At 46.0% G+C, this 10,578-nt stretch overlaps 1 protein-coding gene and 1 pseudogene across 3 annotated transcripts in view; one reads left to right on the top strand and one right to left on the bottom strand.

The window, feature by feature from the left end:
* Mettl24 (methyltransferase like 24) overlaps positions 1–10,578 on the top strand; it is a 109,700-nt gene that overhangs the window by 80,225 nt on the left and 18,897 nt on the right. The window lies entirely within an intron of this gene.
* Positions 8,196–9,235, bottom strand: LOC102926317 (small ribosomal subunit protein uS2 pseudogene; annotated as a pseudogene).

Here is a 10,578-nt window from a genome sequence, read left to right as displayed (position 1 = left end):
CTCCAAGGCTCCCACAAACAGGACTATAGGTGATTAATAGCCTAGGTGACCTCTGCACTATCTGTAGGGCCAGGCCATACCTGCCCTTGTTCCCCTGCGTTGTCCCCCAGATCCTGACAAACAGAACCAGAGGTAGTTACTAGCCTGGTGACCTTTACACTATCAGTATGACTGAGACCATACCAGATCCTCCTCCAGGCCCTTAAGATCACACGTGTAATCTACCTACAGAACCCATCTTCATGGACAAGGTGGCATGGACTTTGAAACGAGTTTCAATGTGATTATGCCTTAAGCTTTATTGTGCACATGGGATTGTGTTACCAAATTGTACTGTACTTAAACATGCCTAAAATAAACCATCCGGTGTCAGACTCTAGAAGTTGGAACTAACACTGGCCACTGAGTTACACTGAACCGGACTTCCTTCTTGATGCACTGGGATCGACCCTATGCTGGGGGGTGTGCTGCAGGCTAGGAGGCAAACTCTGGAAACCGAGTCAGACCTGCTGTGGCTGAAGGACACTTAGCAGAGATGTGTAAGCAAGCCTTCAATAGTTGGTTTAAAGTGAACTAAATTCTGGTGCCTGGTGGAAGCTGGACATTCAAGGCTCAGGTCTCCCAAAAGAATAGCCAGAGTTTTCAAAAATATTCCAGACAGAGCAAACATTGAAATGGTTGATCACAATCAGTGTTGGGGGAGGGGACATCAGTCAAGTCTGGCATTTTAGCAGTAGCTCTCATATCTGTCAATAGACAGCCAAATTTAAAATGTGGACCCCTATGACATTTCTCCCTTAGTTGTATTTTTAGGAGCAACTTTCATAGCAACAAATTTGTTTCTGAAAGGGAGAAGAATCAAATCCCACTGCAATAAAGTTGAAACATCAGAACATTTAAAACTCTTGTAAATAATTCATTTTCAGAAGAAGTACTCATTTCTAAAACACTAAAAATTCCTCTAGGAACAGATTTGAACTTCGTTGTTTTGTTTTGTTTGAGGAGAAAACAAAATTTGTCACGTTTCCCAGGACCAGTAAAAGCTGGTTCTGCGCTGTCAGCAAGTTTTCAAGTTCTGCCAAGGATCCCATTAATACGAACCGTAGGTGACTCCAAACAAATATTTGATGGTTACTGTGAACCGTGCACTTGCCCTACCTTTGAGTCTGGGTTTGGAAATCACTCCATAGATAACTGAGAATTGACGTTTCTGTGGAATATACTTAGAGAGGTTCTTCATGTGGCCTATGAACACTTTTGTTGACACTTCTTGTCAACTGGGTTTTTCTTCTTCCTTTTCTCCTTCCTCCTCTTCCTCCTCCTGCTCCTTTTCCTCCTCCTCCTCTTCTTCTTTGTTTTATTTTAGTCCAAATGCAGATCTGAGTGAAATATTCCAGTAAATGGATCAAGAGCTCATAATTTGGGAAACAACAAATTGAAAAAATATGCTTCTTAACTGAAAATGTTGTATTCAGCACAAATTCAGTAGATGCCCATCGAATTACTGAGACTAAGTCGTCAAATTTGGTGACTCCCCTTGAGAAGAACACCTTGTTTTCCCTCCCTCAATGCTTGGCAAGATGAGTGAACACACCTGTCCCCTCAAAGGTATAGCGTGCCAGCAGAATCGCAGCAACCTTGAACTTAGAGGAGCTTCAGTTACTGGTGTAAAGCCCCACAAAAGACTTGGCTCTCCAGGGACTCCAAATGTTGTGAGTTCCAGGAAAAATGCCACTTGACACCATTCTGTCTAACGTGATTCAGAGTCACCATTGGTGCCTGAAATATGTCTGCCTGAAACGACCCACTCTCTGGAATACAGAACGCACATCGTACTTGGAGAAAGTTTTCATAGTGATAAGTTAACAGTGATCTCCTGACCTCCATAAATGATGTCTGCACACTGGCAAGCTGCATTCGACTGTGTTTCCATTGATAAAATGCCAATGAAAACTCCTCCAGCTCCAGAACTAGTGCATTGCCTCATGACTGAAACCTCCAGGCCTTGGTGGGTCTTCTAATGAAGGAACGTAAGTAAGAGGACAGAGAATCTTGGGACATCTGTTTCAGAAACTGTGGAACTACCACTACCAACATCAAATGGGATGACGATGGTCTTGGCTGACAACCCACAGAATTGCTTCGTACCTCCAGTCTGTACTCTGGGCCAACACATACACTTAAAAAAATCTATTATATATATTGATCTCTTTGATTCTATTAGAAGAGAATTTTTGGGGTCATTTTTAGAGGATAGCCATTTGTCAAGATGCCCGTGACAGGCACAGTACTCAAAGTGTCTTGCACGCTGGCAGCCATCCTGCAAGTTTCCTTGCTGTGCAGTTGGGAAAAGAGAATTATTCAGAGCAGAGAGGGGAAATCTCGGCTTGAAGTCCCGTTGAGCAGTCCTCCCACACTCCTTCACACCCTCCTCTCGTCCCTCCCTCACAGCAAATGGAGGGCTGTTTACATCACGTGAACGAACGCCTATGGTGAGTCCTCTGCTCCTCCAGGGTGCTGCCTCCCTTTCCTCCCCAGCTTGTGCAGTTAAGAGATCACCAGGTGTGAGATGATGGATGTTGTGAAACATTAAAAAAGAAAATGTCTCACTAAATTCCAATTAGCACGAGACTACACTTGCAATCAGGTTTTTCAGGAAGGTTGGCTCTCATGCTGTTGTGAGGCTCCTTAGAGGTCAAATTGTGGGACTAGATCTTCACTTCTACAAGATTAAAAAAAAAAATCCCAGGACACATTGCTGAATTCCACTCATGAGAAGCACAGGCTGCCTACACATGCCTCCAGAGTGTTCAAGTTAAGATGCAGAAATGATCTTTGCCTGAAATCTAAGGGAGCTGTTTATGAATATTAAACAGATGGCCTTTAAAAATAAAACAACCCTAAAGTCCATAAGAAACAGATCTCAGAATTATACACACGATGTGATGTAGGTTTTTTTTTTTTTCCCAAAGTAATGAAATGCTGCAAGAAACATCACAAAGTACTGTGAGGAAGACAGTCGTTTCTTTTGGAGGAGCTGGGAGAGTAGCTAATGGGTAGAGCACGTGCCTCACGGATCTGAGGCTTTTGGTTCAGTCTCCTGGTACTGAGGAGGAGAGGAGATGAGGGGATGGGGGGGGGGGCGGGAGAGGAAGAGGATGCAGGGAAGAAGAAAAAGGGCGTGTTTGTGGACCAGGAGGTTGAATGAGTTTTTTCTCTTCCGTATACCTTTTTGTATTTTCTTAAGTGTTAACAAATACCATGTCTTATGTTTTCAAAATGGAAACAAACCCACTGTTTCCCACATTGTTATCCCTTTCTAGGGTATGGAGAGGCCTGGGCGGGGCTGGGATGACACGTAGCTTTTTGGTATGCTGAGTCTTAAGTAATTTTTTTTTTTTTTTGATGGTGGTTTTAGACTTGGCTCCTTCCAAATTAGACCCAGACCTGAATTTAGGCATTGAAGAGAGTAATAAAACCTATTTTTTTTTCTCTGATTTGCAAAGGGGTAAATTACTTGGAGAAAACCTTCTGTAGCAGGAACAAGGGACTTTGTAACACCTAGTTCAGCTTCTATTGATGAAAAGGACGGCCTTCTTGTTACCAGATAATCAAGTGCACTTATGTGGAATTTTATAGAACATGAAATGGCAAAAATTGTCCTGTCCCCAAATTATTCCATTTGGTGATAGGGAAACTAAGAAAATACTGAACAACTGCACTGTCATTCTAAAGAAAGTACAAGAACAGGGAGGTCAGGGGACACCCGTTCCTAGAATAAAATTAGGTTCAGTGCATGTGTTACTGTGTGCGCCTTGTCTAAAGCCAGGATGGACGGCTGCTACCCTCCCCATCACCCTCCTCACCCCGGGGTGAGCAGCAGGTGGACTGTGCATGTGAGAAAGCTCATCATTGAGACTCATCACTGCTAGACCACACATGCTTTTCTCCTGTCTACCACGTGTGTGACAGGAATGAAAAGTCAGAAATCCTCAACAATGTCCCACTTTATGTTCATGTCCTTTACTATTCCAAACCTGCAAGGACATGAGGTAAGAATGCTTTGAAGTCAGATTGCTTGTGACCCTGACTCCGCCTAGTAGTATAATCCTCCCACCCCCATTATAACTGCTATGCAAATATATCAGGAAGTTCAGATCCTGCTACTTGACTTTTTCTTACCTATTTTTTCCTTGTTTGGCTTTCATCCATACATCGAGTGATTTCTCTTCTCTTGGGCAGAGTTTGGTGTGTATGTCTTGATGATAAACAGGGGTGGTTTTACTACAAAGTTAGTGAAACCTGAGTTTTAGAGCTTCTCATTTATATAGGACACAGGCCCCTCGAGAAGACCCAGACCTAATTCTGTATCAGGTATAGTTATAATTTTGCGATTTTTGCTTGTTTTACATTTGGGGAGATTTGTTATGTGCTTTTTGGGTGTTTGTTCATTTGTTTTTTTTTTTTGTTTTTTTTTTGGGGGGGGGGGTTGGTAGGATTTCATGTAGCCCAGACCAGTTTCAAACCTGCCATGTAGCCAAGGATGGCCTTGAACATCTGCTGCTCCTCCACCCTCCCGAGGATTGAGTTGATTAGGTGTGCGCCACCATGAGCTGCTGATTATATTCTTCTTCCTCTTAATTTGCTTGTTTGTTTTTAGGACAGGCTCTCACTATGTAGCCCTGGCTAACCTTGAACTCACAGATATCCACCTGCCTCTGCCTCTGCCTCTGTCTCCCAAATGCTGGGGTTAAAGTATGGGCCACCATGCCAGCCTCTCTTTCTAGGGCTCCTCAAATTGAGTAAGCTTCAAACTCCTCAGAATCTCAGTCTGTCCAAGTTATTAGTTAATTTTTTTTGGTGCGTGTGCGGGGGGATTGGAAAGACTTGACATTTTCAATGTACAATTATCTAAAAGGAATAGCGTGTGTGTGTGTGTGTGTGTGTGTGTGTGTGTGTGTGTGTATTTGTTTGAGTGGTGCACATGTGTCCAGGTTCATGTGTGTGGAAGACAGAATAGAACATCGGGTGTCGTTCATCCTCTTTTTCAAGACAGGATCTCTCACTGACCTGTGCTCACCAAGTGAGCCCGGTTGGCTGGCCAGCAAGTCCCGGGGATCTGCCCATCTCGGCTGCCCAGCACTGGGATTACAGACACACACCAGCATGCTTAGGGCTTCGTTGTTTGTTTTTTAACATGGCTTTTGGGGCTCCAACTCTAGTCCATGTGCTTACATGGCCAGCACTTTACAATTGAGCCGTCTATCTCCCCAGCCCCTAAAATGAATAATAGTACGGGAACATTCGAAGACTAAAGGTGGTGTTTTCTTGTTTCACTTAAGGGCCTGAAAAAAAATGGTTTTGGGTTCCGCCCCTTCCCCCAGAAAACAAGCAAAGTCTGTTCTTTCATTAGCAAGATGGCTTAACAAAGTAGAGGTACCGGCCACCAACCCTGACAACCTGACTTCAACCCCCGGGACCAATGTGGTAGAAGGATAGCATCTACTCCCTCCTGTTATGCTCACAACATAAATGCCCCGCCTACAGGGCTACAACGGGTTCTCAACCACCCTAAGGAGGGAATGTAGGGACAGGAGATACAAAGGAAAATGCACCAAGTCTAGATTCTGATCAAGGTGCAACTTTATTTCCTTCCAGAAGGGTTTATATAGTTCCTGCAGTGGGGGCGGGGGGAGCAAGAAACTGTCATCTGCATAAGGTGGGGCAAGCTAACAGGATGTTTGTATAGGATGTTTACAGGGTGAACGGGTCAAGGGTTCTGACTCAATGTCCTGTTGCTAGGCAACCTGACTGTAAGCTGATCTAGTTCCCTGCCTTATGGGGGGGGGGTCTGTTATTTTTCCACTAACTAGAGATTCTGTCCATGTCCCTGACACATAAATAGATAGATAGATAGATAGATAGATAGATAGATAGATAGATAGATAGATAGATAAATGTACAGACCTGTGGAATCCATGGGTGAGTCCCAACTAGTTTCTGGTTTCTTAAAGATGCTGTAGAACTATAATGTGTGGAATAGAAAAGATGAGAGAACCCAGTTAAGTAGCACAATGCCTCAAATTCAGCGTTTTCGTACTAGAAGAACTGGCTGGGTGGTTTTGATGTGGAGTTTTGTTATGCAATGTGAAGTCTAGACAAACGGAGGGTGGCGTGCCGTGTGGTGGTCACAGGAACTGTGGCAGGGGACTTGGTTCTGCAACAAAAGGAGAGAGGCAAGAAGGAAATGTCCGGGAAACTGCAAGAAGAGTGGAGATTCCAGAACTTAGAGGTGACGAACTGAGACATGCTGGATAAGAACAAGGGGTTTGCAGGTGGCAGTTTCCTTACGTTGTTGTGACAGTGTCTGGGAAAAGCAGCTGAAAGGAAGGCAGATGTAGTTTGGCTCGTATTAGCAGGTGCTTTACGCTGTGGCTATCTGGCACCCATTGCTTTTAGATTGTGTTAATGTAGAAATACCGCGGCTGGAGGGGAAGCCATAGAAGAGCACATGGCAACCAGCAGAGGGGACAAGAGAGGAAGGATCTGGGGACAAGATAGTCCTTTCAAATCCACATCCTCAGTGACTTCCTCACACCTACCTCATAGCCCGTTCAGCTGTGGAGTCATCCATGCACTGCCCCATCTGATGCTAACACCTTCATATTCAGATCGACTTTCAATAGGGCCACCAACTGGGAACGAAGCCTTCCACACTACAGTCATGTCGAAACCATGGCATTCTGTCCCTACCCCTCAAATGGCTCATGTCTGTCTCATAATTCAAATGCACCAAGACCTGTCAAGGTCTCCACAGTTCCCAATAGTACTGTCTTCTCGGAACCTCAAGGGAAGCTCTTCGCTAAGAGCCTCTGTAAAATCAGTAAGAAAGTTACATATTTCCAACATGCAGCAGTGGGATAGGGTACAAACTCCCATTCCCAAGGGAAGAAATAGAAAAATAGCAAGAAGGGCTGGAGAGATGCCCCAGTGGTTCAGAGCACTGATTGTTCTTCCAGAGGACCTGGGTTTGATTCCCAGCACCCACATGGCAGCTCACAACTGTCTGTAACTCCAGCTCCAGGGGATCCAATGCCTTCTTCTGGCCTCTGTGGGCACTTCATACACATGATGCAGGCCAAAGAGCCATACACATAAAATAAAATAATAAAGATTATTTTAAAAAGAAATACAACTATCAAGGAGATATCAGACTAAAGCAATTTCAAAACTCAGCAAGGCAAACTGTTGTATGATATTTTATTTGTGTCCTGACAAATAAAGCTTGCCTGGAGATCAGAGGGTAGAGCTAGCCACTAGTTAATCATAGAGGCCAGGCAGTGGTGGCTTACATCTTCAATCCCAGCACTAGGAAGGTGAAGACAGGAATATAAGGCAGGTGGAGACAGGATCTCATGCCCATTCAGTCTGAGGTTTCATAGAGACAGGATCCCCACCCATTATGTCTGAGGATTTATAGAGACAGGATCCCCACCCATTCAGTCTGAGGATTCATAGAGACAGGATCCCCACCCATTCAGTCTGAGGATTCATAGATACAGGATCTCGGCCCTGCCAATCGGTCTGAGATTTCATAGAGGTAAGAAATTTCTAGAGCTGGCTGCTCTGATTTCTGATTTCTCAGCTTTCACCCTCAATGTCTGACTCTGGATTTTTATTGTTTAGACTAATTACGATCGCACCTCAGCAAACATTGAAACATCTAGGTGGCAGGGTGTAAGTCCCAAAAGCCTTGGGGAGTCCTGCTCTTAGTCCTTGCCAGTTGCAGCTTACGTGGGCTCTCTCAGAGGCTGACTCTATTTACTTCCTGTTCTGACCTGTCCATATATACCGTGCCATCTGCCAGACCTTTCTTTGCAGCCTGGGTAGAAGCTAGAACCTACAACTCATTTTCTCCATGCCTGCAAAATTAGCATCGTATAGGCATTGACGAGGCCTGAGGCCAGCTGTACATTGGCCAAGCACACTCAGACCACAGCAGTAGCCACTGTGCCCCTGGATAGATTAACATAGGGAATACTTCTTCAGGTGGCCCTTCTTAAATCAAGATCTTGAGTCCGTGATCAGTGGGGCTAAGATTCTGGATCAGCAGGCGTCTGTCCTTTCATCTCACTGTCAAGTGCTTAGCTTTCTCCGTGGAGTTAATCATTTTGGTCGCCATTCCTTGACTCCAATTTTTTTTTTTTTTTCAGCTTGTAGGAACTTTATTTTCCTTCCACCTTTTTTCCCTTTGCTCAGGTGTCTGCAGAGGAGCTCAGGACCACTCAGTGGTGGCTCCAACCCACTCGGTGGCCTGCGCTGTGGGAGCTGCTGACCAGTCCTCAGTGGCAGGCTGGGCACTCCAGTCTTCAGTAGGGAACTGCTGGATGGGTACAGAGGGTACCTGTACACCCTCAGACCAGTCTGCCACCTCTGGCTGAGCAGCGGTGAACTCAGGAGCTGGTGCAGTCCATTCGCCCTGGAATTCCTCCTTGGTCACGGCCTTCTCAGCAGCGGCCTGTTCCTCCTTCTCAATCTCCTCTGGGTCTCTGTAGAAGTAAAGATCAGGCATAACTTCCCATGGGTGCTCACGGGAGATAGTGCCACGCATGCGGAGTACTTCCCGGGCCAGCATCCACCACATCAGACCCACTGAGTGAGCTCCCTTATTGTTGCATGGGATGGCAATGTCCACATATCGCAGAGGAGAGTCTGTGTTACACAGCGCAATGGTGGGCAGGTTGACATAAGATGCCTCTGTGAGGGGCTGGTGGTCAGCTCTGGGATCAGTCACCACTAGAAGGCGCGGCTCCCTGAAGGCTGCTTGGATCTGGTTAGTGAAGGTCCCAGGGGTGAAGCGGCCAGCAATCGGAGTGGCTCCAGTGGCGGCAGCAAACTTCAGCACAGCTCGCTGCCCGGTGTTCCTGGAGGAGATGACGCTGACATCAGCAGGGTTCTCAATGGCAGCGATAGCACGGGCTGCAAGCAGCAGCGTCTCCCAGGTCCTCTTCAGGTTTATGATGTAGATGCCATCACTTTTGCTTTTGTAGATGTACTGCTCCATCTGAAAGTCAAGGTTGGTGCCACCTAAGTGGGTTCCTGCAGCAAGGAATTTGAGGACATCCTCCTCCTTCATCTGCAGGACGTCAAGGGCTCCGGACATTGTGTTAAGTTTCCCTTTAAGTTACGACGGGAATCAAGAACAACGCCGTATGGACCCGTCCCGAGTAGCGCGGAAAGGCCTTGACTCCAGTTTTTAAATGCACTCTTCCAGTGTTCCTTCTCTTCTGCTTTATGCTTCCAATTTTCACTATAAATCTGGACCAAAGCAGCCAGCAATCATCATAACTGGACGCAGTGCTACCCTGAAATTTCCTGGGTCAGAAGTCCATCACTCAGCCTCTACAAAGTCCTAGGACCTGGATAAGTGGGAGACAAGCTCTGCCACAGTGCCACAAGAGTGGCTTCAACTTTAGTTCCCCAAGCCACCCTCATTTCCAACTGAAACCTCAGAATTCAGTCTCCACTGCATTTCTCTTGGCATTCTGGTCTTCTACACTCCTACCAGAACCACCCACTAAGCTCTGCGGTCTGCTTCTCCAAGTATCTCTGATTCTTTCTTTCTTTTTTTTTTTTTTTTGTTGCTGTTTTGTTTTTTTTTTTTTTTTTTTTTTTGAGACAGGGTTTCTCTGTGTAGCTTTGTGCCTTTCCTGGAACTCGCTTTGGAATTCTCTCTGATGTCTCTGAACCTCATGATCAGTGTGGTGGTTTGAACAAGAGAGCTCCTTGGCAGAGAGGGATGCTGGGAGGCGAAAGAGATGATATGCATCTTATTAAAATACGACTGTCTTTAAGGTGACCACCTGGCTAGTCTTTCAGTCTCCCCCGCTTCCTCCTCCCCTTTCTTTTCAAGCCTGTTTCCCTCCCTCCCTCCCTCTCTCCCTCGTTCTGTCTCCCCTCCCCTCCCCTTCTCCCTCGTTCCCTTCTCTTTCCTCTCCAAGCCGTGTTTGAGATGTAAGCTTTATCACTGAATAAGTAGTTTGTGATCTTAAATGTGTCATTTGGACCTTATCTTTTGAATGAGGAAGTTGGCCGAGTGCTCAGAAAGCCTGGAATAGTAGTCTCTAACCTGTAACACAGAGTACAAGAGGAGCATTGGTCATCCCGCTACCCACCCATCACCCATCTATTCATAAGAACCCCAGCTATGCCTCCACTCATCCACGCACCCCGCTCACACATCTCTCAGACACTGTGGAGCACCTTCCAGATCCCTGGGAGTGTGCTAGAGGCTGGGGGGTTTTTCGAGAGAGGGTTTCTCTGTGTAGCTTTGTGCTTTTCCTGGGACTCACTTGGTAGCCCAGGCTGGCCTCGAACTCACAGAGATCCTCCTGGCTCTGCCTCCTCCCGAGTGCTGGGATTAAAGGCATGCACCACCACCGCCCAGCAGGGCTCTTCTCTCTTGATGGTTGAAAATGTAACTGAAGAAACTGTCTTCAGTAGTGCCTGCCCGTGTGCCGTGTACAGATGACTCTTGGCTTTCATGTTTAAAATGCCTCTGTAAAATTCCTGTAGCAA

This window comes from Peromyscus maniculatus, chromosome 16, assembly GCF_049852395.1.
Source record: "Peromyscus maniculatus bairdii isolate BWxNUB_F1_BW_parent chromosome 16, HU_Pman_BW_mat_3.1, whole genome shotgun sequence".
Taxonomy (NCBI): Eukaryota; Metazoa; Chordata; class Mammalia; order Rodentia; family Cricetidae; genus Peromyscus; species Peromyscus maniculatus.
This window is presented reverse-complemented; position numbering and strand designations above follow the sequence as displayed.